The sequence below is a fragment of the Scyliorhinus torazame genome, chromosome 22 (assembly GCF_047496885.1).
Source record: "Scyliorhinus torazame isolate Kashiwa2021f chromosome 22, sScyTor2.1, whole genome shotgun sequence".
Lineage (NCBI taxonomy): Eukaryota > Metazoa > Chordata > Chondrichthyes > Carcharhiniformes > Scyliorhinidae > Scyliorhinus > Scyliorhinus torazame.
The window spans coordinates 65,264,454-65,287,842 of record NC_092728.1 but is presented as its reverse complement, the minus strand read 5'-3'; the positions used below and the strand labels follow the sequence as shown (position 1 = coordinate 65,287,842).

Below are 23,389 nucleotides of genomic sequence, written 5' to 3'. Positions count from 1 at the left end.
GGTGACTCAGATTGATGGACTTGACTAGCGGTCAATGAGCTGGCTCAAAGAAGGTGGGCTTTGTTCTAAAAACTGCAGGAACCCCAGTGCAGGCTGCAAAATTAGAGACTTTAAACCTCACTCATGCTGGGAAGAATGTACACTGAAGAAATCATCAACGAAAGCAAGGACTTTTATCTTTTGCCCTTAGCCCTTATTATTTTCACCCCTTTATGTGTCTATTTTGTGTGCGTGTGTGTGTGTGTGTGGGTAGAGGGTGGGACAGTTAAAGGGGGGTAGCAGTAGGGTAGCTTGCCATTATTCTGTGATAATTACTGCATATTTCATCTTTATTTCTGTTATAAATCAACATTAAATGTGTTTTAGCATACAAATCTGGTGACTGTAAATAATTGGGCAGCCAAGGGCCAAAGATTTTGGCAGTTTCGTGGTTAATTCACTTGTTGTTGGGACTACAGAGTCTGTGGGGCTGGAATTGACCATGCACTAGCTCAGGGTGTTGTAATACCTGCAACAACAGAACAGAATCATCCTCACAGGAATAATCTTGTTTCTGAATAATACGATGAGGAATAGAAAGCAGGTCTGACTTCATGACCCATGGAAATTGCCCCTGGAATTCTTGCATTGGTGTGTGCATTGATCTGTACATACAGCTGCACATACACCAAGGACTGCAGACAGATGTAACAGCCACAGCATCACCAGAGGGCATCAGAGATGGGTATAAAGGGTCCAGCCCAATGTAGAATCCGTCTCTTTCAGAAGCACAGGGCTAGTGAGCAGCAGCACACAGAGACAGCTCAGCATAGGCAGCTTATCTTAGCTTCACTGGTCATACCTCTTGACTGTATCTAGTTAAGCTCTGGCAGCAGAACGAACCCACTGAATAAAGTATTTGTGTTAACTGGAAGCCTGCAATCGTTATTCAGACTTAGAGAATAACATAGTGTGTAGAATGAAGATTTAGCCCAATCATATTCTGCAAAGCTAGCTTATTTTAATCATCATGATACACATTGCATGTTTTCCACAGATGTAAGAAAACAATTGTTAAAAACAATGTGGGAACGAACTAAGTAGCAGCTCTTTAAATGATGTTGTGTGAGTGGTCTGCTTCCATGCAGAAACCGGGGTTTGGCAAGAGGACAGATGAAGGCGCTGTTTCCTTCAAGGGACTGAGGATGGGATAGGAATCAGTAGATGTAAACAGGCAGCTAGCACAGGGGGCCATAATACTGCCAGCAGTTGCGTGGTTACCTCATTAATCTGCAAGAAGAGACATAATACAACAGCTGTGACAATAGGCACCCATTTAAAAAAGCACACTGTTATCTAATTGACTGGATATTCTGGTCAGCAACAAAGCCACGGTGTTCATTGACAATTCTGAAGAAAACTGCCCATAAAGATCGAACGATACCTGCAATACGGATTACAACTTCCCCAACATTAGTTTGAATCTGGCTCCAAGTGTTAGCAGTGTTACCAGCAAGCAGGGTCAGCAGCCAGATCACTTTGAAGCATTCTCACAAACATCCCTCCCAATTTAAATTTTCAGATCCAAAATAAATTATGATTGGATTAAGTTAGAATGAAAATGTTATGAACAAACATTAAAAAATATGATTTCAAAAATGTGGGATTGTTTTAGTCACAGTCAAGAAATTTGATATCAACAAATATAACATTACTTTTTCAGGCCAGTGAGGTTGTTCAGCAATCATTATGAAGTTAATGCACCTTTAAAAATCAGTTACACCTCTTTCAATAAGATAAACACTTTCAAGGGATTTTACAACAAGGCTAGCAGCAGAAAAGTGGAAGCTTTGTCAATTCGCCAATTGATTTAGCATTGCACTCTGGTTGCACCTCAACAGAAATTCCTCTGGAGGAGCATTGAATCACTTCCCAGAACTCCAGGATGTCCATGTTATTTTGCCAGTGTGCCAGATGTTGGCCGGAATTTTCCGACCATAGCAATTCACCTTTCCCACCACCGCATCTGTGGGTTTCACGCTGGCGTGGAGTGTAGATTCAATGGGAAATTCCATCGAGACAGGTGTATAGAATCCCACCGCCGGCAAACGTCGCACCGCCGAGAAACACACAGCTGGGATACCGGAGAATCCAGCCTGTTGTTACCAGTAATAGGTAGCAATGACAATGAACACTGACAGTTCCACCATAAACATCACAAAATCTGGGTCTGCAACACCGACTTTAATTTAAATTTGAAAAATAAATGAATCTTTATTGTCGGCTTGCAATAACACTGCAATGAAGTTACTGTGAAAAGCCCCTAGTCGCCACACTCTGGCGCCTGTTCGGGTACACGGAGAGAGAATTCAGAATATCTGAATTACCTCATAGCGCATCTTTCGTGACTTGTGGGTGGAAACTGAAGCACCCGGAGGAAACCCACGCAGACACGGTGAGAAAGTGCAGACTCCGCACAGACAGAGACCCAAGTCGGGAATCGAACCTGGGATCCTGGCGCTGTGTAGCAACAGTGATAACCACTATGCTACTGTGCCGCAAATAAGAAAGAACGGAAGAATTGGTAGACGATGAGTCATGGCTTGTACTCTTATCAAAGCAATCACTAGTAAAGTAAACATGAAGAGACAGATTTTCGATTTGCTTCTTCGATATTTAACTGGTGTGGTAGACTGGCCACCAGTTACAGAATGGAAATGAAAATCAGATGGTTTCCATAATGGACTACTTCTGTGAAACCAATTTCACACACAGTTCAAGTCGAAAATCTATCCCAAAGAATGTAGAATATGGAGAATGCACTTCCACTCAGAACAGATACATTTGTTCAGATGGCAGTACAACGTAGGTCGGCATTGCAGCAGAGTCAATGATGATTAAGCAGAGCATGTTGCATTGTAGTGAACACTGTAGAACTTGCAGAAACACTTCTACAGATTTATTTAAAGTCCTGGTCAATCAACAAGTAATGTACCAAACTTTCCTGGATGAATTTCATTGTCCATTTTGTTTTCTCATCATCCTCCTCTGATGTCATGCTGCTCCTCCTCATGCTCTTGCTGCAAAATATTCCCTCTGGATTTCTGCAAGCTTTCTCCATTTAAATGAACAAATAATTCACACAGTGAAATTCCTAATTCTTAAAGGTAGACAGACCAAGCAAGATCTACACATTGCAATGTCGCATCTGGGAATGACACTTGCAATTGAAGCTAGTCCATCATCAGCAGGGCTCATGTTAGGCAGGCCAGCGCATATCAATTTACTACTGCTACCTACTCTACTCTCTCAGGAATGAGACAGCAACTTTTAAAACTGCAAGAGAAGATGACCAACGTCTCCAGTAAAATTGGGTGTATGGAATTGCCAAGTTTAAAGTTGGGACAAGTTAGCAACCAGGATCCGATAGAAAGTATGTAGCAATCACTGAAGTGACAAGAATTTGTTTGGAACCAAGGTCCTATAATGTCATTACCACAAAGGCATAACCATAAGACATAACCAAGGACAAATCAGATCCATGGCAGTTCCTCAACAACTCAGCAGTCACTGCATCAAAGACAAAATCCCGAATGCAACCAACAAAGACATCCCACAGATCGCTGTGAGCAATAAAAGAAGCCTCCAGAAAAGGTTACTACAATAAGGTCTGTCCGTACTAGCCGCTTACCTTTACACTTTAGAGATTTACTAGTCCAATACTCTTATGTAATGGTAACTAACATAAACATGTATTGTAAATAGTTATAGTTCTTTGGCAGAGGGAAGTATCTTTGAAAAGAAAGGGGAATGTTGTAATATTAGTTTAAGGAATAACAGCATGAAATGAATAGAAGGGGAATGTGTCATGCGATCTAGACTTAGTTTCACTTTGGCCTGCTTGCCGAACACAGTAAACACAACTCTCCTGGCAATGTCTGCAAACTTGCTTCCTTTGTTTAAATATTCTTATGTGCTCTGTTTAAATAAATGAAGCCACACAATCCCTGACGATGTCAGGGATTTTTATCATTATAAAAACATGACAGGATGAATTTGATAACTCTTCAAAATGTTCTGAATATCTCATCCAAAATATAGCACCTCTTGCAATGCAGTGTGCCTCCAGTACTGCACAAACATGCCATGGCAAGTTGAAAAAGATATGAAGAAATAAATCTCAATTTTGATTTTTCAACACCCTCGAGGCAACATTTAAAAAATCTTCATCTCAAGTGCAGGGGGTGCCAGGAGAGGGGAGAGATGAGGACCTCCTTGTAAGCCTTCTGAACCAAGCCAAAGTGGCAATTGATAGATCCAGGATGTGGGTGGTCGAGGGGTGGTCATGTGACCCAACTGCCTGCCCCTCTACTGTGGCTATCTTCATGGATGGGTGACCTTGGTGAGGGTGCACACCGTATCTGCCGGTACTCTCCAGGCTTTCTTCGACCGGTGGGCACCATAGGGGCTGTGGCGTAACATAATAATAATAATTGCTTATTGTCACAAGTAAGCTTCAATGAAGATACTGTGAAAAACTCCTAGTTGCCACATTCCGGCACCTGTTCGGGAAGGCCGGTACGGGAATTGAACCAGCGCTGCTGGCCTTGTTCTGCATTACAAGCCAGCTGTTTAGCCCACTATGCAAAACCAACATCACCCCCAGCAATGACAATTTGGTTTAGTTAGTGAAGTTTCCCCTGGCATTTTGTTTTAGTTACAGTGCCCCATCGGGGGGGGGATCCCCTCTCATATTTCTGTTTGATTTGTTGATCTGTTTGTTCTAGACAAAGGAGTATATAAAAACAAATCTCACTGAGGAGCGTGGGGAGCAGCATGCCTCTCATCGCTCCCACAGGCAGACAAGTCTGACCCAATGGGAAGCCTGCAGAGTCAAGTGGAACATCATTTTATACTTCGCCTGACAGCATTGTAAAATCGACTCCAGAACCACCATCAGTTTCTTGATGGACAGGGTCAGTTACAATTATCCCCAAGAATGTAAAACCCAGCACCAATAAACATGGCCCCTTCATAGCAGAGCAGAAAGAAATGATGAGCAGATAATGTTGAGTCTGAAAGGTATGCCATTTCTATCTATGTACTTCGTACTTTAGTATTGGTACATACCTCTCAGCTAGTTGGAGATTGACATCAGGGTAACTGTGAGTCACCTTTGCATATTTTCAATGATTGAACAAAGAACAAAACAGCACAGGAACAGGCTCGTCGGCCCTCCAAGCCTGTATCGGTCTTGATGCCACCCTTGGCTAAAACCCTAAAGAACAAAGAACAATACAGTACAAACGCAATCTTGAAAAGCAGTCCCAGAGAAAGTGAAAGAAAAAGTTTTGGAAATGGCAGTTATCAATCTGTGATGTCCAGAATTTCCACAAAAAAAAAATCCTGAAGACCAACTAGCTCTCCATCAGCTGAAAGCAAAACAATAGATAACAATGTGAAGTATATATTGAATTAAGCAGAGCTGGCGGCAGGGGGAGGAGGGTTGTGGGTCGAGCTTCCAATCTATTTGCCAAAGTCAATGAGTCATTCTGTTACTTCAGGGCCCCTTTCTCTGGTCGCCCCTTGGGCCTTTTACTGGAAAGTTGTGACCTTTCTGTGACACACAGATAGGCAATAGATGGTTTTCAGATTCACCTTTTTGCTGTGTGAACATGATCAAACTCTCTGAATCTAATATCAACCTTGAGGGTGCCTCTTGATTCCAGAGGCAGAAAACATGCCGAGTGTGTTTACAATATAGGTCAGCTTGTAGGATTAAATAAAAATGTTTGCAAATTGATTTCTTTTTATTTAAAAAAAGCATAGATAAACAGTATTGCAATGTGATTCATGGCATAATATCAAAATTACATTCTGAGCTGTTCCATTAATCAGGTATCTGGGGCGGGATTCTCCGATATCGGCGCGATGGAAACGGCGCAAATCAGTCCGGCATCGCGCCGCCCCAAAGGTGCAGAAGTCTCCGCATCTTGAGGGGCCGAGCCCTCACCTTGGGCGGGATTCTCCGACCCCGGCACCGGGTATTCAGCGGGGGTGGGAATCGCGCCACACCGGTTGGCGGCCCCCACCCCCCGGCGATTCTCCAGCCCGTGATGGGCCGAAGTCCCGCTGCTGGAATGCCTGTCCTGCCGGCGAGAATCAAACCACATCTCTTACCGGCGGGACAAGGTGGCGCGGGCGGGCTCCGGGGTCCTGGGGGGGGCGCGGGGAGATCTGGCCCCGGGGGGGTGCCCCCACGGTGGCCTGGCCCGCGATCGGTGAGGTGAGCCCTCAAGGTGAGGGCTAGGCCCCTCAAGATACGGAGAATTCCGCACCTTTGGGGCGGCGCGATGCAGGACTGATTTGTGCCGTTTTTGGCGACGGTCGGCGGACATCGCGCCGATTGCGGAGAATCCCGCCCCTTGAGGGGCTAGGCCCACGCTGGACTGATTTTCACCCCGCCAGCTGGCGGGAAAGGCCTTTGGTGCCCCGCCAGCTGGCGCGGAAATGACTTTGCCGGGCGGGGCATGCGCGGGAGCGTCAGCAGCCGCTCACGGCATCCCCGCTCATGCGCAGTGGAGGGGATCTCTTCTGCCTCCGCCATGGTGGAGACCATGGCAAAGGCGGAAGGAAAAGAGTGCCCCCACGGCACATGCCCGCCCGCGGATCGATGGGGGCACCCCCCGGGGCCAGATCGCCCCTCGCCCCCCCAGGACCCCAGAGCCCGCCCGCGCCGCCGTCCCTTGCCGTCCCAAAGTTGGTTCAATCCATGCCGGCTGGCGTGGGTTGACAGCGGCGGGACTTCGGCCCATCGCGGACCGGAGAATCGCCAGGGGATTCCCGCCAACCGGCGCGGCGCGATTCCCGCCCCCGCCGAATCTCCGGTGGCGGACAATTCGTGACATGGCGTGGGCGGGATTCACGCCGGCCCCCGGAGATTCTCCGACCCGGTGGGGGATCGGAGAATCGCGCCCCTGGTCTCAATTTCTCAGGCAAGTTTTAAAAACACTGGCAGAAAGCTCCCGCGATTGGCCTATGAGAGAAAGATGTGCCCCCTGGTCCAGGACTGAACTTGAAAGATCAACAGGGTGTCAGGTTTTGTCACCAGTCCGTCCTGTGTTTCCAAAATGTCAAACGAGGAAATCAACTGGCAAGTAAACACGAAGGTTCCTGTGCCTGATTGCTATCCAGTAATTCCCACTGGAACCTGTGAGTGTACAAACACTAGGTTCCACTGCAATGACTGCCAAAGCTTACCATTCAGTGCTCACAAGTGAGGGATGGCAACTAAAGTCAGGTACCAAGAGTACAACTATCCAGTGCATGGGAAATGCACCCAGCCAAGAGTCAAAACCATGGGAACTATTTAAGAAGTGGCAATAGATAGGGGGCGAAATTCTCCTACCCGCCCCACCACATTTCTGCGCCGACCGGCTGGCAGGAGTCTCCGTAACACCGGCTGGTCAATGGGGTTTCCCATTGTGGGGCAGCCCCACGCCGTCGGGAAACCCCCCGGTGCCGGCAAAACGGAGACTCCCGCCGGCGGAGAATGACGCCCAGGATCCTAGGGCGAGATTCCCCGACCCCCCACCGGGTCGGAGAATCGCCGGGGGCTGGCGTGAATCCCGCCCCCGCCGGTTGCCGAAGTCTCCGGCACCGGATATTCGGCGGGGGCGGGAATCGCGCCGCGACGGTTGGCGGGCCCCCCCCCCGCTCGATTCTCCGGCCCGGATGGGCCGAAGTCCCGCCGCTATAATGCCTGTCCCGCCGGCGTAAATTAAACCACCTACCTTACCGGCGGGACAAGGCGGCGCGGGCAGGCTCCGGGGTCCTGGGGGGGGCGCGGGGCGATCTGGCCCCGGGGGTGCCCCCTCGGTGGCCAGGCCCGCGATCGGGGCCCACCGATCCGCGGGCGGGCCTGTGCCATGGGGGCACTCTTTTCCTTCCGCCTTCGCCACGGTCTCCACCATGGCGGAGGCGGAAGAGACTCCCTCCACTGCGCATGCGCGGGAATGCCGTCAGCGGCCGCTAATGCTCCCGCGCATGCGCCGCCCGGAGATGTCATTTCCGCACCAGCTGGCGGGGCACCAAAGGCCTTTTCCGCCAGCTGGCGGGGCGGAAATTCGTCCGCCGCCGACCTAGCACCTCAAGGTTGGGGCTCGGCCCCCAAAGATGCGGAGCATTCCGCACCTTTGGGGTGGCGCGATGCCCGTCTGATTTGCGCCCTTTTGCGTGCCAGTCGGCGGACATCGTGCCGTTTCCGGAGAATTTCACCCCAGATTTCTATCCGAAAGGAGTTAGTATGACCCCCATTTCTCTGAAAGGGTTGTGCATACGGATGCATCGCCAAATATTTAAAATTAATACCAGTGGGCTTTTCCCACCTTTATATTTGTACACACATATGCAATATATACATATCGCCCACGACATTTGTCTACAGCTGTACAAAGAATCAGAGATTTGGAACATTGAAGATTATAATAGGCGGTACCTGTTGGAAAACACATAGTGAGGTTGAAATGCACCTTGGTTTGTTGCCGTAAAGGAGTGATATGGCCAAAATTTTTCAGCTATTCCCACTGGCAGGATCTTCCAGTCCCATTGGTAGTAAATCCCGCCCCTCCTACCATGTGTTCCCAGGCAATGGGAATGAGGGAAAGCCCGTGGACAGCAGCGGGACCGGAAATCCCGCCAGCGACCAAACGCCGGCTGCCTCTGCTGCCGCAAACCACACCATGGTGGGTGAGGGTTGGACAATCCCACTCCTTGATCAGCAGTCTGATTTATGCCTTTCTTCTCATTCAGTTCTATTACAGTCAAGGAAACAGAATATCTGTTAGTGTCATCCGCTATCAATCGTGTTGCACTGCTGCCAAAACCAAGCCTCTACCCCACTTTATTCTTTTTAGTGGATGCATGAAGTAGTTTAAAATGAAAGGGGTTCACATGGGCATTAGAAGAGCAGACAAAGAAATGTCTTACAGATGTGTTGCCTATGGAACATCCAGATAATTTCCAGTAATTTCCAGCCAATGCTGTAAAAATAACATTGACACAATTTGAACCTGAAGTTCATACTTTAGTAAAATAGAACTGTCATGAAGAAAAAAAATTGCCACCTAACTCTATTCAAAAATGATTCCCGAAAAAGTATAAGAACTCCAAAGCTTACAAGAATGGAATCGCACACTGTAAAATTAGCTCTATGAGCTTTTAGTAATCATGCTACTATTCCCAAGTATCCTACATTTTAAGGTTGAAGAGATTCCAACATTACAGTATAATGAATCTCTACTTCAGGCCTTGGGGTTTGGGAATGCTACAGTATTTGCACAGCTATTTTGGTGTACTATATCAGACCCCTGGGATGACAGGTTTTCAACACTTCTATTTTTGTTTCCCTTATACAAGTGCTCATCTTAATTCAGCACTCTTTGAATTTTTGGTATACTCTATGAAAATAGTGATTTTCATAACCGGCATTACAACATAAGAACATAAGAAACATAAGAACTAGGAGCAGGAGTAGGCCATCTGGCCCCTCGAGCATGCTCCACCATTCAATGAGATCATGGCTGATCTTTTGTGGACTCAGCTCCACTTTCCGGCCTGAACACCATAACCCTTAATCCCTATATTCTTCAAAAAACTATCTATCTTTATCGTAAAAACATTTAATGAAGGACCTTCAACTGCTTCACTGGGCAAGGAATTCCATAGATTCACAACCCTTTGGGTGAAGAAGTTCCTCCTAAACTCAGTCCTAAATCTACTTCCCCTTATTTTGAGGCTATGCCCCCTAGTTCTGCTTTCACCCGCCAGTGGAAACAACCTGCCCGCATCGATCCTATCTATTCCCTTCATAATCTTATATGTTTCTCTAAGATCCCCCCTCATCCTTCTAAATTCCAACGAGAACAGTCCCAGTCTACTCAACCTCTCCTCGTAATCCAACCCCTTCAGCTCTGGGATTAACCTAGTGAATCTCCTCTGCACACCCTCCAGTGCCAGTACGTCCTTTCTCAAGTAAGGAGACCAAAACTGAACACAATACTCCAGGTGTGGCCTCACTAACATCTTATACAATTGCAGCAGAACCTCCCTAGTCTTAAATTCCATCCCTCTAGCAATGAAGGACAAAATTCCATTTGCCTTCTTAATCACCTGTTGCACCTGAAAACCAACTTTTGCGACTCATGCACTAGCACACCCAGGTCTCTCTGCACAGCAGCATGTTTTAATATTTTATCATTTAAATAATTATCCCTTTTGCTGTTATTCCTAACAAAATGGATCACCTCACATTTGTCAACATTGTATTCCATCTGCCAGACCCTAGCCCATTCAGTTAGACTATCCAAATCCCTCTGCAGACTTCCAGTATCCTCTGCACTTTTTGCTTTACCACTTATCTTAGTGTCGTCTGCAAACTTGGACACATTGCCCTTGGTCCCCAACTCCAAATCATCTATGTAAATTGTGAACAGTTGTGGGCCCAACACTGATCCCTGAGGGACACCACTAGCTACTGATTGCCAACCAGAGAAACACCCATTAATCCCCACTCTTTGCTTTCTATTAATTAACCAATCCTCTACCAATGCTATCACTTTCCCCTTAATGCCATGCATCTTTATCTTATGCAACAACCTTTTGTGTGGCACCTTGTCAAAGGCTTGCTGGAAATCCAGATATACCACATCCATTGGCTCCCCGTTATCTACCGCACTGTTAATATCCTCAAAAAATTCCACTAAATTAGTTAGGCACGACCTGCCCTTTATGAACCCATGCTGCGTCTGTCCAATGGGACAATTTCCATCCAGATGCCTCGCTATTTCTTCCTTGATGATAGATTCCAGCATCTTCCCTATTACCGAAGTTAAGCTCACTGGCCTATAATTACCCGCTTTCTGCCTTCCTCCTTTTTTAAACAGTGGTGTCACGTTTGCTAATTTCGAATCCGCCGGGACCACCCCAGAGTCTAGTGAATTTTGGTAAATTATCACTAGTGCATTTGCAATTTCCCTAGCCATCTCTTTTAGCACTCTGGGATGCATTCCATCAGGTCCAGGAGACTTGTCTACCTTTAACCCCATTAGCTTGCCCATCACTACCTCCTTGGTGATAACAATCCTCTCAAGGTCCTCACCTGTCATAGCCTCATTTCCATCAGTCACTGGCATGTTATTTGTGTCTTCCACTGTGAAGACCGACCCAAAATGCCTGTTCAGTTCCTCAGCCATTTCCTCATCTCCCATTACTAAATCTCCCTTCTCATCCTCTAAAGGACCAATATTTACCTTAGCCACTCTTTTTTGTTTTATGTATTTGTAGAAACTGTTACTATCTTTTTTATATTCTGAGCAAGTTTACTCTCATAATCTATTTTTCTCTTCTTTATAGCTTTTTTAGTAGCTTTCTGTTGCCCCCTAAAGATTTCCGTCCTCTAATCTCCCACTGATCTTTGCTACTTTGTATGTTTTTTCCTTCAATTTGATACTCTCCCTTATTTCCTTAGATATCCACGGTCGATTTTCCCTCTTTTTACCGCCCTTCCTTTTTGTTGGTATAAACCTTTGCTGAGCACCGTGCAAAATTGCTTGGAAGGTTCTCCACTGTTTCTCAACTGTTTCACTATAAAGTCTTTGCTCCCAGTCTACCTTTGCTAGTTCTTCTCTCATTCCATTGTAATCTCCTTTGTTTAAGCACAAAACTCAAGTGCTTGATTTTACCTTCTCACCCTCCATCTGTATTTTAAATTCCACCATATTGTGATCGCTCCTTCTGAGAGGATCCCTAACTATGAGATCCTGAATCAATCCTGTCTCATTACACAGGACCAGATCTAGGACCGCTTGTTCCCTTGTAGGTTCCATTACATACTGTTCTAGGAAACTATCGTGGATACATTCTATAAACTCCTCCTCAAGGCTGCCTTGACCGACCTGGTTAAACCAATCGACATGTAGATTAAAATCCCCCATGATAACTGCTGTATCATTTCTACATGCATCTGTTATTTCTTTGTTTATTGCCTGCCCCACCATAATGTTACTATTTGGTGGCCTATAGATTACTCCTATCAGTGACTTTTTCGCTTTACTATTCCTGATTTCCACCCAAATGGATTCAACCTTATCCTCCAGAGTACCGATGTCATCCCTTACTGTTGCCCGGATGTCATCCTTAAATAACAGAGCTACACCACCTCCCTTACCATCCACTCTGTCCTTCTGAAAGGTTTGATACCCTCGGATATTTAACTCCCAGTTGTGATCAACCTTTAACCATGTTTCAGTAATAGCCACTAAATCATAGTCATTCATGATGATTTGCGCCATCAACTCATTTACCTTATTCCGAATACTACGAGCATTCAGGTAAAGTACACTTATGTTGCCTTTTTTACCTCTGTTCTGAATCTTAACACCTCGATCAGTAACCTCTCCCAAGTTATATTTCCTCTTAACCTTTCGCCTAATTTTCCTTGTCGTCGAACCCATATCTTCCTGTCACAACCTGCCGCGTTGCTTACCATTAATGTTTTCACTTCCCGTTTTATTTATTTTAGTATTCCTGGTCCTATTCACTGAGCTCCCCTCAGTCACTATACCTTAGACTGTCGCCCTTTTTGATTTTTGACTATGGCTTCTCTGCCTGACACTTTCCCCCTTACTGCCTTTTATTTCTGTCCCTGTTTTACTGCCTTCCAACTTCCTGCATCGGTTCCCATCCCCCTGCCACATTAGTTTAAACTCTCCCCAATATCTCTAGCAAACACCCCCCCGAGGACATCGGTTCCAGTCCTGCCCAGGTGCAGACTGTCCGGTTTGTACTGGTCCCACCTCCCCCAGAACTGGTTCCAATGTCCCAGGAATTTGAATCCCTCCCTCTTGCACCATCTCTCGAGCCACGTATTCATCCTCTCTATCCTGACATTCCTACTCGGACTAGCTCGTGGCACTGGTAGCAATTCTGAGATTACTACCTTTGAGGTCCTACTTTTTAGTTTAACTCCTAGCTCCCTAAATTCAGCTTGTAGGACCTCATCCCGTTTTTTACCTATATCGTTGGTGCCTATGTGCACCACGACAGCTGGCTGTTCACCCTCCCCCCCCCCCCACCCCCCCAGAATGTCCTGCAGCCGCTCCGAGACATCCTTGACCCTTGTACCAGGGAGGCAACATACCATCCTGGAGTCTCGATTGCGTCCGCAGAACCGCCTGTCTATTCCCCTTACAATTGAGTCCCCTATCACTATAGCCCTGCCATTCTTCTTCCTGCCCAGCTGCGCAGCACAGCCAGCCATGGTGCCATGCACCTGGCTGCTGCTGCCTTCCCCTGGTGAGCCATCTCCCTCAACAGTATCCAAAGCGGTATATCTGTTTTGCAGGGAGATGACCGCAGAGGACACCTGCACTGCCTTCCTACTATTGCTCTGTCTTTTGGTCACCCATTTACTATCTCCCTCAGTACCTTTCACCTGCGGTGTGACCAACTCGCTAAACGTGCCATCCACGACGTCCTCAGCATCGCGGACGCTCCAAAGTGAGTCCATCCGCAGCTCCAGAGCCGCCAAGCGGTCTAACAGGAGCTGCAACTGGACACACTTTTTGCACGTGAAGGAGCCAGGGACAGTGGACGTGTCCCTGAGCTCCCACATCGCACACAAGGAGCATGACACGGGTCTGAGATCTCCTGCCATGTCTGAAACCTTCGGTTAACTTCAACAATTTCAATTCCCCCCAAAAAAATTTAAATAAATAAATAAAGAACGAAGAAAAAAATATATATATATACCAATGAAAAGAAACAGAAAAACAGAAACACTACTTACCAGTCACAAAAAGCACTTCCTCCCCACCCAGCTTCGAATTCCCACCTCGATTCAAATTCCCAAACTCACTCTTAGCTGTGTCTCACTCCTGGCTCTGTCTTCTCTCTGGCTCACTGGGAGAACTCACTGGGAGTGAGTTTACAAGTGGCTAACAGACTGTAGATTTTGGAAAGTTCATTTGTTTAAAAGAGGTCAGGGTGAGGCAAGGGATTACAGTGCAGCAAAAATGTTTTGCCATTGCAATCCCAGTTTTTCCTGTAATAATTGGCGCACAAGATTCAATCTTTGTCATTGAGTTTTTGTTTTGGCCAGAAACCTGGAGCAAGATATGCAGCCAGAGTTGAAATTCTATTAAACACAGCGATCGTGATCTCAGCAGACCTTCTCCCTGGCAAGAAGGAGCTAATAAATACAATGTAGGTTTGTGGAATTATGAGGACTGCATAGAATTTCATAAAATATACAGCACGACAACCAGCCATTCAGTCCAACTCGTCTGCGCCGGAGTTAATACTCCTCAGAAGTCTCCTCACAATCCATCGTTCAGCATATCTTTCTATTCCCCTTTCTCTCATGACTTCACCTCATCTCCCCTTGACAACATCTAAGATATTTGTTTCAAGTACTTCCTGTTGGCAGTGAGTTTCACATTCTGACCGCTCGCTGAGAAAGTAAATTTTCCATGTTTGCTCTTGGGTGAATCTGCACTTATGACCCCTAGTTTTGGATTCTCCCAAAAAGTGGAATAATTTTCTCCACATCTACCCAGCTCAAATAATTCACAATTTTGAAGACCTCCAGACTGAGATCACCTCCAAATCTTCTCTTTTCTAAAGAAATAAAACCCAAATCTTTTCAACCTTTCTTGGCCTTCCAGTTCTGGTACCATCCTTGTAAATCTGTGTGCATCGTGTTTCACGTGTCAATGCCTTTTTTCATAGTATTGGAATCAGAACTGTGTGCAGTGCTTACGTGTAATGTGACCTGGGTACCTACAGTGATTCAATAGAACTTCACTACTTCTGAATTCTTTACTCCAGACATCAGAAGTGACGTTCACCTTTTGATACATACCGCCCAACCCAACCCAGCACCTTGGGCTCACCACGCCAATCCAGATGCCAAGAGAGTCTGATGCCCTCCTTGACCATGGTCTTCAGAGGATTCTCCAGACTTTGGAGGGGGGAGGAATATTATAACCCACACTGGTCTTATGGGGTGGGAATGATTAACTACCCCGTAGACCTTGCAGAACATGAGCTCCCACAATAAGGGGGTGGGGACCCCTAACAATGCCTGACTATGTATAAATAGAGTCGGCCAGTAAGGCACTGACTACTGAAGATCCAGTAGGGAGCTACTGGGGCTGTATATAATAGTAGTTGTAAAATAAACCTTGTTTTCATCTACAAATTTGGTGTGGATTCTTCGTGGCCTGATAAAAACAAGCCTCAGTGATTACTTCAAATGCTTTTGCAAAGTTTAATGCCTCAGTTGAAGTATACAAGCTTCCTGTAAACTAATGTGAACTATCTCTCTGACAGGTATCGCAGAATCCAGTGCAGATTCAAAATCTGTAGTCATGCTCCACCTCCGCTTAACTTGGGTTTTTGAAATCCTTGAAGTTCTTTTGAAGCTTTGACATAGGCGCAGAGGTCACAAGAGAAGCGTTAAGCTACACTTCCGCCTGGCAAGGAAGCAAATCAATTGCCCACCCTGAGTGTGTACAGGCAAAATACATCATAGAAATTACATCAGAGGAGATGTGTACCAGGAGACTGTGCTTCAACAAGGAAACAATGGGATGCCTTTGTGAAATGTCGAAGGATGACCTGAAGTCGAACTCGAACTGCTGCACTACCTTAACAGTGAATATGAAACACACAACAGCACTGAATTTATTTCTCGCTGGGTCCTTTCAACAGAGCATTAGTGACATATGTAACATTTCACAGAACGCTGCTGGGACCTGCATTCACCAGGTAATGAATGCAATTTATTATAGTGCTTCGGAGCTTATTATCTTTGACATATCCCTTGTGAAGATGAAGGGGAGGTCCATCGCATTGTTAGTTTGCCAAAAGTAATCGGGCTGTCGATGGAACCTATACTGCATTGAAGGTACCAAGAAATGACACTGTTTAATTCATCAACAGGACGGGGCTCCATTCTTTAAATGTGATGATAGTGTGTGATGCACGAATGAGGATCCTCACTGTAAATGCAAACAACCGGAGAAGTGCCCATGACTCATTTGTCCTTGAAAACTCAATGTTACATCAGTCCAAGACAACGGCACCAGTAATTAAAGAACAGTTACTGGGTGATAAGGGATACCCATTGAGAACATGGGGCTGGATTCTCCATTTTTGAGAAAATGGGAAGTGCCCATGACTCCAGGCCGGTGTCAAAACCGTGGAGTTTTACACCTGAAAATCCTGGAAAAAACTGACAAGAATTCATAGCCCTGCAGGGGGCTAGCAGAGACCTGGAGTACATCTCGCAGCTTATGCTGCAGATACGGGCCCCCGCACATCTGGGTCAGAGGCCGCGCATAAGCACGGTGTCAGGAACTCGGCCGGTCGTGGGCAGAGGATTGCTGAGCGGGCCTCTGGCAATGGCCCCTGGCGGCACGACATACTCCCCGGTGACGCCGCTTTTCGGTGCCTGGAGAATCGCCGGATCGGCGCAGGGCTCGATTACCGCGTCAAACTGGATTCTCTGCCAGCCGCGATTTGGGTGCGAGGGTGCATAGAATCCAGCCCATGGTTTATGACACTATTCCGGAGGATCAACAATGAAGCTCAGGAAAGATATAACCATGTACATGTGGCAACACGTCAGGTAGTGGAGAGGATAACTGGTGCTTGAAATCACGTTTTTGATGTCTAGACAAGTCAGCGGGCACATTACAGTATGCACCGGAGATAGTCGCAAAGATTGTTGTAATGTGTTGTGCATTATGCAACTTTCCCTTTCGGCATTAACTGAGCATTCGCCCAGGAAATGTCTTGCCAGCAGAATGGATGAGCTGGAGGAAGGCAATATGGAACCTGATGCCTCCTGGTGCAGGTGTGTAAGTACAGTCTCTAAGTGATGCAAGGGTCATTCAAGATCGCCTGGCAGCTGCTGCTTTCATACATTGAGCTTGTAAAATTAACAATTGGTAAGTCAAAACCCCCCTTCCTCTTCATTTCACTCCCTCCTTCCCCTTCCCCTCTTTCCTTCTCCATCCTCTCCCTCCCCTTCCCTTCTACCTTCCTTCCCTCCCCTTCCCGCCTCTTCCTTGCTCCCTCCTGTCCCCTTTGCAAAATAGACAGAACCATTGTGTTTATGTGGAAAAATATATTTAATTGACAATTGTGCTTAAGTGAGAAAATATATTTTATTGAAAGAAATTTGTAAAAGTTGAGGTGGTTGTTAAACAAAATATCATTGTTCAGCTGATAAAGATAAACATTAACTGATTTCAAAGTTTAGTATTGATAAAATTATTTCTGTTAATCGGTGTTTTACATTAAACTTTACAAACTTCTACAAATGTTTTATTCAAACATCAATGCACAGCATTTAAATATCAGATAATTTAAACTTAGTAACATAATTAAGGTTAACAAAACAGATGATAAACACAAATCAAAAGAAAATCAGATAATGTAAAGACAGTGACAGCTAAAAGCAAAAAGCCATGGGGAACACTTTTTAAATCTTATCACCAGGTCATAACCACCTTGTAACAGTTCTCATGTGAGAGTACCTTTAAGAAATGGGTGTTTATAAAAATAACTGCAGTGGATGACCCTTTAAGAAATGTGTGTTTATCAGTGATGTCAGAGTGTGGGTGGAGCTGGGCTGTCTGTCTGCTTTACTTTGGTTTTAGGCTGTTTGCTACAGGGTGTGTTTTACTTTTCGTTTTGAGAGCTGGATAGCTGCAGGCAAAACAAGGAGCTGTATAAGGATCTCTCTCTGCAAACTAAACACTGTCTCCAGATCAATAGGATGATTTAAAAGTGCTGACTGCTCTCAGTAGTGAATTTAAACCTGATCTCTGTGTTAAAAAGGGTCTTTCGTCTTATGGATGTTAATAAGGAAAGATTAAGGTTTACTTATAGAATATTGTATCTGTGGGAGGATTGTTGATAGTTGTTAAGATGTTTACTGTGGGTTTATAAAGTGTGAACTGGTTTCATAAATAAACATTGTTTTAATTTAAAAGTACTGTGGATCTCTGGTGCATCACACCTGTAAGGTAGGCCCGTGTGCTCCCCATTAAAAGTTGTGGGTCAGGGGAACTCCATGATACACTTTGGGGTTCTCTAATTCTGGCCCATAACACAGTATTTTATGATGCCTTCAGCAGGATTGTAAGGAGACGATGTTACTCACATTTTGCTTCAAGAATCTCCATTGTTCGTGGTCCAAGAAGTCCTGACTTCCCTTCTTCCCAACAAAAGTTCCTGTTGCCATAATCTAAATTAAACCATGAGAACGTTTTTAAGCATGCCAGATGTAAAATTGTGTAATAATGTAGTACAGATGTAAATAGTTTCACTGATTTGAAACAAATAACAAAACCAAGTTCACTTCTCAATATTAAATAATAATCACCTTTAATCATAAGAAAAATACATTAAAAGGAAAAATAACAATGGCAATGTCTGAATAAAAGAAAAAGCCAAAATAAACTGGGCAGGATTCTCCATTTCCCAGCCGAGTGTTTCTCAGCAGCGTGCCAGTAGCTGGTGGCAGGATTCTATCTTCTATTTTGGCGGGAGGAGATGAAGATCTTAAGGGACGCAGGAGCAAGTCAATTTTTAATAGTGAGAGATAAGGAGATTTGTAGTTTGGAAGGATTATTGCCAGAAAAGGTTGTATTATGTGGAATTAGCGGTGAGAGGGGTAGTGTGCCACTATGTAAGATAAGGCTAGAGAGTCCGGTGAAAAGTGGTGAAGTGGTGATAGGAGTAAGAGAAAAATTAACTTTTTTACAATTTATCCTCGGTAATGATGGATCTATATCACAGGTGGGTGGGTGACCTACTGTGGTTGAAAAGCCAGTGGAAAGTCAAACAGCTGAGGTGTTGCACCATGTATATCCTGGAGTGTTTCTTGATTGTGTGGTGGCAAGATCACAAAGCCAAGGGTTGGGACAGGAGGAAGAGACCTTGAGGAGTACAAATAGGGAGGCTGAGGTTTTGTTGTCAGAAACCATGGGCGGAATTCTCTCCCCCCCCCCCCACCACCACGCCGGGTGGGAGAATCGCCAGGGCGCCACGCGAGTCCCGCCATGCCGCCCCAGCACCCGCACGCGATTCTCCCACTCCCCCCAAAGCGGCGCGGCGAGAATCACGGCTGGCCGCTGGGAGAATCGGCGCTCGCCGTTTGTAACGGGTGAGCGGCGTATCTCCGGCCCGGATGGGCCGAGCGGCCTGCCCAACACGACAGGTTCCCACCAACGCCGTCCACACCTGGTCGCTGCCGGCGGGAACAGCACGGGAACGCTGGGATGGGCGGCCTGTGGGGGGGGCAAGGGGGGAGTTCCTGCACCGAGGGGGGGGGCCTCAAAAGGGGTCTGTCCCACAATCGGTGCCCACCAATCGGTGGGCCGCCTCTCTGAAGGAGGACCTCCATTCCTCCGCTGCCCTGCAAGATCCATCCGACATCTTCTTGCGGGGCGTCCGCGGGAAGGACGGCATGCGCAGGTGACGTCATTTACGCACCGCCGGCCGCGTCATTTACGCAGCGCCGCTTTTACGCGGTGCCTAGGCCTGGTACGTGTAAATGATGCGGCACCGCTCCTAGCCCCCCGGGGGCGGGAGAATAGGGGGCTGGGAGCGGCCTCGGACGCTGGAGTGAAACACTCCGGTTTTCACTCAGGCATCGGCACTTAGACCCCCGATGGGAGAATTGCGCCCCAGGTTTGAGGAAGTGGTTGGTAAAGAACAAGAGCAGGTGAGGTGGTGGATGAAGCAGATATTTTTTGTTCCAGCAAGTTGGTTGAATCATAGATTATCATACAATTTACAGTGCAGAAGGAGGCAATTCGACCCATCGGGTCTGCACCGGCTCTTGGAAAGAGCACCCTACCCAAGGTCAACACTTCCATCCTATTCCCATAACCCAGTAACCCCACCCAACACTAAGGGCAATTTTGGACACTAAGGGCAATTTATCATGGCCAATCCACCTAACCTGCACATCTTTGGACTGTGAGAGGAAACCGGAGCACCCGGAGGAAACCCACGCACACACGGGGAGGATGTGCAGACTCCGCACAGACAGTGACCCAAGCGGGAATCGAACCTGGGACCCTGGAGCTGTGAAGCAATTGTGCTATCCGCAATGCTACCGTGTTGATTCAGGGAGAAAGCAGTTATATCAAAACACATATACTGAAATAGAATCTGAGTGTATACCAGAGTGTTATACATTAGAAATAATGTGTCAATGAGAAAAGGGAGACCTTTCCGTATTTACACAGATGAGAAATGGGCAGACGTTTATCAAGTGGTATTATCAGTAGGTTATAGAAATAAGGTTTTGCAGGAAGCGCATGAAGTTCCAGTAGGAAGATTCTTTAGAAGTGAGGAAAACCCCAGCAAAAATATTTTTTATTGGTCTGGAATCCATAAGGATGTAGTTGAATTTTGCAGTACATGTCTGTAGCGCACAAAGACTCCCGAGAGACGAATAGAGGTGAAGTCGATGAGGCTTTATTAAGCGTGACTCGTTCCCCGCAGTTCAGCAACAGACTGGAGCTGCGGGGAGAATTCCTTGTTCTTATACTCCGCCTTCAGGGCGGAGCTAGAGATCAATAGCCAACCACGACCCGAGATCTGTCAGCCAATGACATCACGGCTTCACAGTCCCACATGACCCGTAATGCATACTACCACATTCACCCCTTGTTAAAAATGAACCCGACGAGGTGGTGCTTCGCATGGTGGTAGGGGTTTACAAGGCTGGTCCTGGGAGGAAAAAAACTTTTGCATGTCATTACAGTGCCCTACACTGGGCTATGTACAGGGTATTTTGTTTTGAACTATTTACAGTATTCGTAAGAGAGAAAAGGAAAAAAAAACATTCTCGTTAAAGTCCACAACATTCTAGTGTTACACCGATGCCACGAGTCGGGCGGGCGGTCTGTTCGTCCTTGTCGATCGCCTCAGCCCCGGTGGTGGTGGTGCTTGTTCCAGTGTTGTCGCCTCCGGGAGCTTTACGGTTTCTGCTTCAGCTTCACTTCTGGTCGGACCTGGGAGGAAGACCGATCCTCCCGGGAAGGGGGCTGTCGCGGGGTGCGCCGGTGGCAGGGAGGGGGTGATTGGTGTCGAGGGGGTGTGTGTGTTGCCGGCGGGCGCAAGATCTCGCAGGGAGACCGTGTCCTGTCGGCCGTCGGGGTACTCCACGTAGGCGTACTGCGGGTTCGCGTGGAGGAGGTGAACCCTCTCGACCAACAGGTCCGACTTGTGCGCCCGCACATGTTTCCGGAGCAAGATGGGTCCTGGGGCCGCCAGCCAGGTCGGCAGCGATGTTCCAGAGGAGGACTTCCTGGGGAAGACAAGGAGGCGCTCATGAGGCGTTTGGTTAGTGGTGGTACACAGTAGCGACCGGATGGAGTGGAGGGCGTCCGGGAGGACCTCCTGCCACCGTGAAACTGGGAGATCCCTGGACCATAGGGCCAGCAGGACGGTCTTCCAGACCGTGCCGTTCTCCCTCTCTACTTGCCCGTTCCCCCGGGGGTTGTAGCTGTCGTCCTGCTCGAGGCTATACCCTTGCTGAGCAGGAACTGGCGCAGCTCGTCACTCATGAAGGAGGACACCCTGTCGCTATGGACGTATGCGGGGCAACCGAACAGTGTGAATATGGTGTTAAGGGCTTTAATGACTGTGGCCGCTGTCATGTCAGGGCAGGGGATGGCGAAGGGGAAACGGGAGTACTCGTCCACCACGTTCAGGAAGTATGTGTTGCGGTCGGTGGAGGGGAGGGGCCCTTTGAAATCCAGACCGAGGCGTTCAAAGGGACGGGAAGCCTTGATCAGGTGCGCACTATCCGGCCTGAAAAAATGCGGTTTGCACTCTGCGCAGATGTGGCAGTTCCTTGTGACTGTACGGACCTCCTCCACGGAGTAGGGGAGGTTGCGGGACTTTATAAAATGGTAGAACCGAGTGACCCCCGGGTGGCAGAGGTCCTCGTGGAGGGTTTGGAGACGGTTAATTTGTGCGTTGGCACATGTGCCGCGGGATAGGGCATCGGACGGCTCGTTCAGCTTTCCGGGACGGTACAAGATCTCATAGTTGAAGGTGGAGAGCTCGATCCTCCACCTTAAGATCTTGTCATTTTTAATTTTGCCCCGCTGTGCATTATCGAACATGAAAGCTACCGACCGTTGGTCAGTGAGGAGAGTGAATCTCCTGCCGGCCAGGTAATGCCTCCAATGTCGCACAGCTTCCACTATGGCTTGGGCTTCCTTTTCCACTGAGGAGTGGCAGATTTCTGAGGCGTGGAGGGTTCGGGAGAAAAAGGCCATGGGTCTGCCCGCTTGGTTAAGGGTGGCCGCTAGAGCTACATCGGAGGCGTCGCTCTCGACCTGGAAGGGGAGGGACTCGTCGATGGCGCGCATCGTGGCCTTTGCGATATCCGCTTTGATGCGGCTGAAGGCCTGGCAAGCCTCTGTCGACAGAGGGAAGGTTGTGGTCTGTATTAGGGGGCGGGCCTTGTCTGCGTACTGGGGGACCCACTGGGCGTAATATGAAAAAAACCCCAGGCAGCGTTTTAGGGCTTTTGAGCAGTGAGGGAGTGGAAATTCCATGAGGGGGCGCATACGTTCGGGGTCGGGGCCTATTATCCCATTGCGCACTACATATCCCAAGATGGCTAGCCGGTTTGTGCTAAAAACGCACTTGTCCTCGTTGTATGTGAGGTTCAAGGCTTTAGCGGTCTGGAGGAATTTTTGGAGATTGGCGTCGTGTTCCTGCTGATCGTGGCCGCAGGTGGTTACGTTGTCGAGATACGGGAACGTGGCCTGCAACCCGTGTTGATCAACCATTCGGTCCATCTTCCGTTGGAAGACCGAGACCCCGTTTGTGACGCCAAATGGGACCCTTAGGAAGTGGTATAATCGCCCGTCTGCCTCGAAGGCTGTGTACTTGCGGTCACTTGGGCGGATGGGGAGCTGATGGTAGGCGGACTTGAGGTCCACGGTGGAGAAGACCTTATATTGGGCAATCCGATTGACCATGTCGGATATGCGGGGGAGAGGGTACGCATCTAGCTGTGTGTACCTGCTGATGGTCTGGCTATAGTCTATGACCATCCTTTGCTTCTCCCCTGTCTTTACTACTACCACCTGTGCTCTCCAGGGACTATCGCTGGCCTGGATTATGCCTTCCTTCAGTAGCCGCTGGACTTCGGACCGAATAAATGTCCGGTCCTGGGCGCTGTACCGTCTGCTCCTAGTGGCGACGGGTTTGCAATCCGGGGTGAGGTTTGCAAACAAGGATGGGGGCTCAACCTTGAGGGTTGCAAGGCCGCAGATAGTGAGTGGGGGTATTGGGCCGCCGAATT

At 47.5% G+C, this 23,389-nt stretch overlaps 1 long non-coding RNA gene across 1 annotated transcript; it reads right to left on the bottom strand.

The window, feature by feature from the left end:
• Positions 1–1,137: 1,137 nt before the first annotated feature.
• LOC140398822 (uncharacterized) lies at positions 1,138–18,244 on the bottom strand. Its single transcript, XR_011937572.1, has 3 exons — positions 18,212–18,244; positions 5,110–5,257; positions 1,138–1,269 (listed from the first exon to the last, which is right to left on the bottom strand). It is a non-coding gene; the product is annotated as an uncharacterized lncRNA (long non-coding RNA).
• Positions 18,245–23,389: the final 5,145 nt, after the last annotated feature.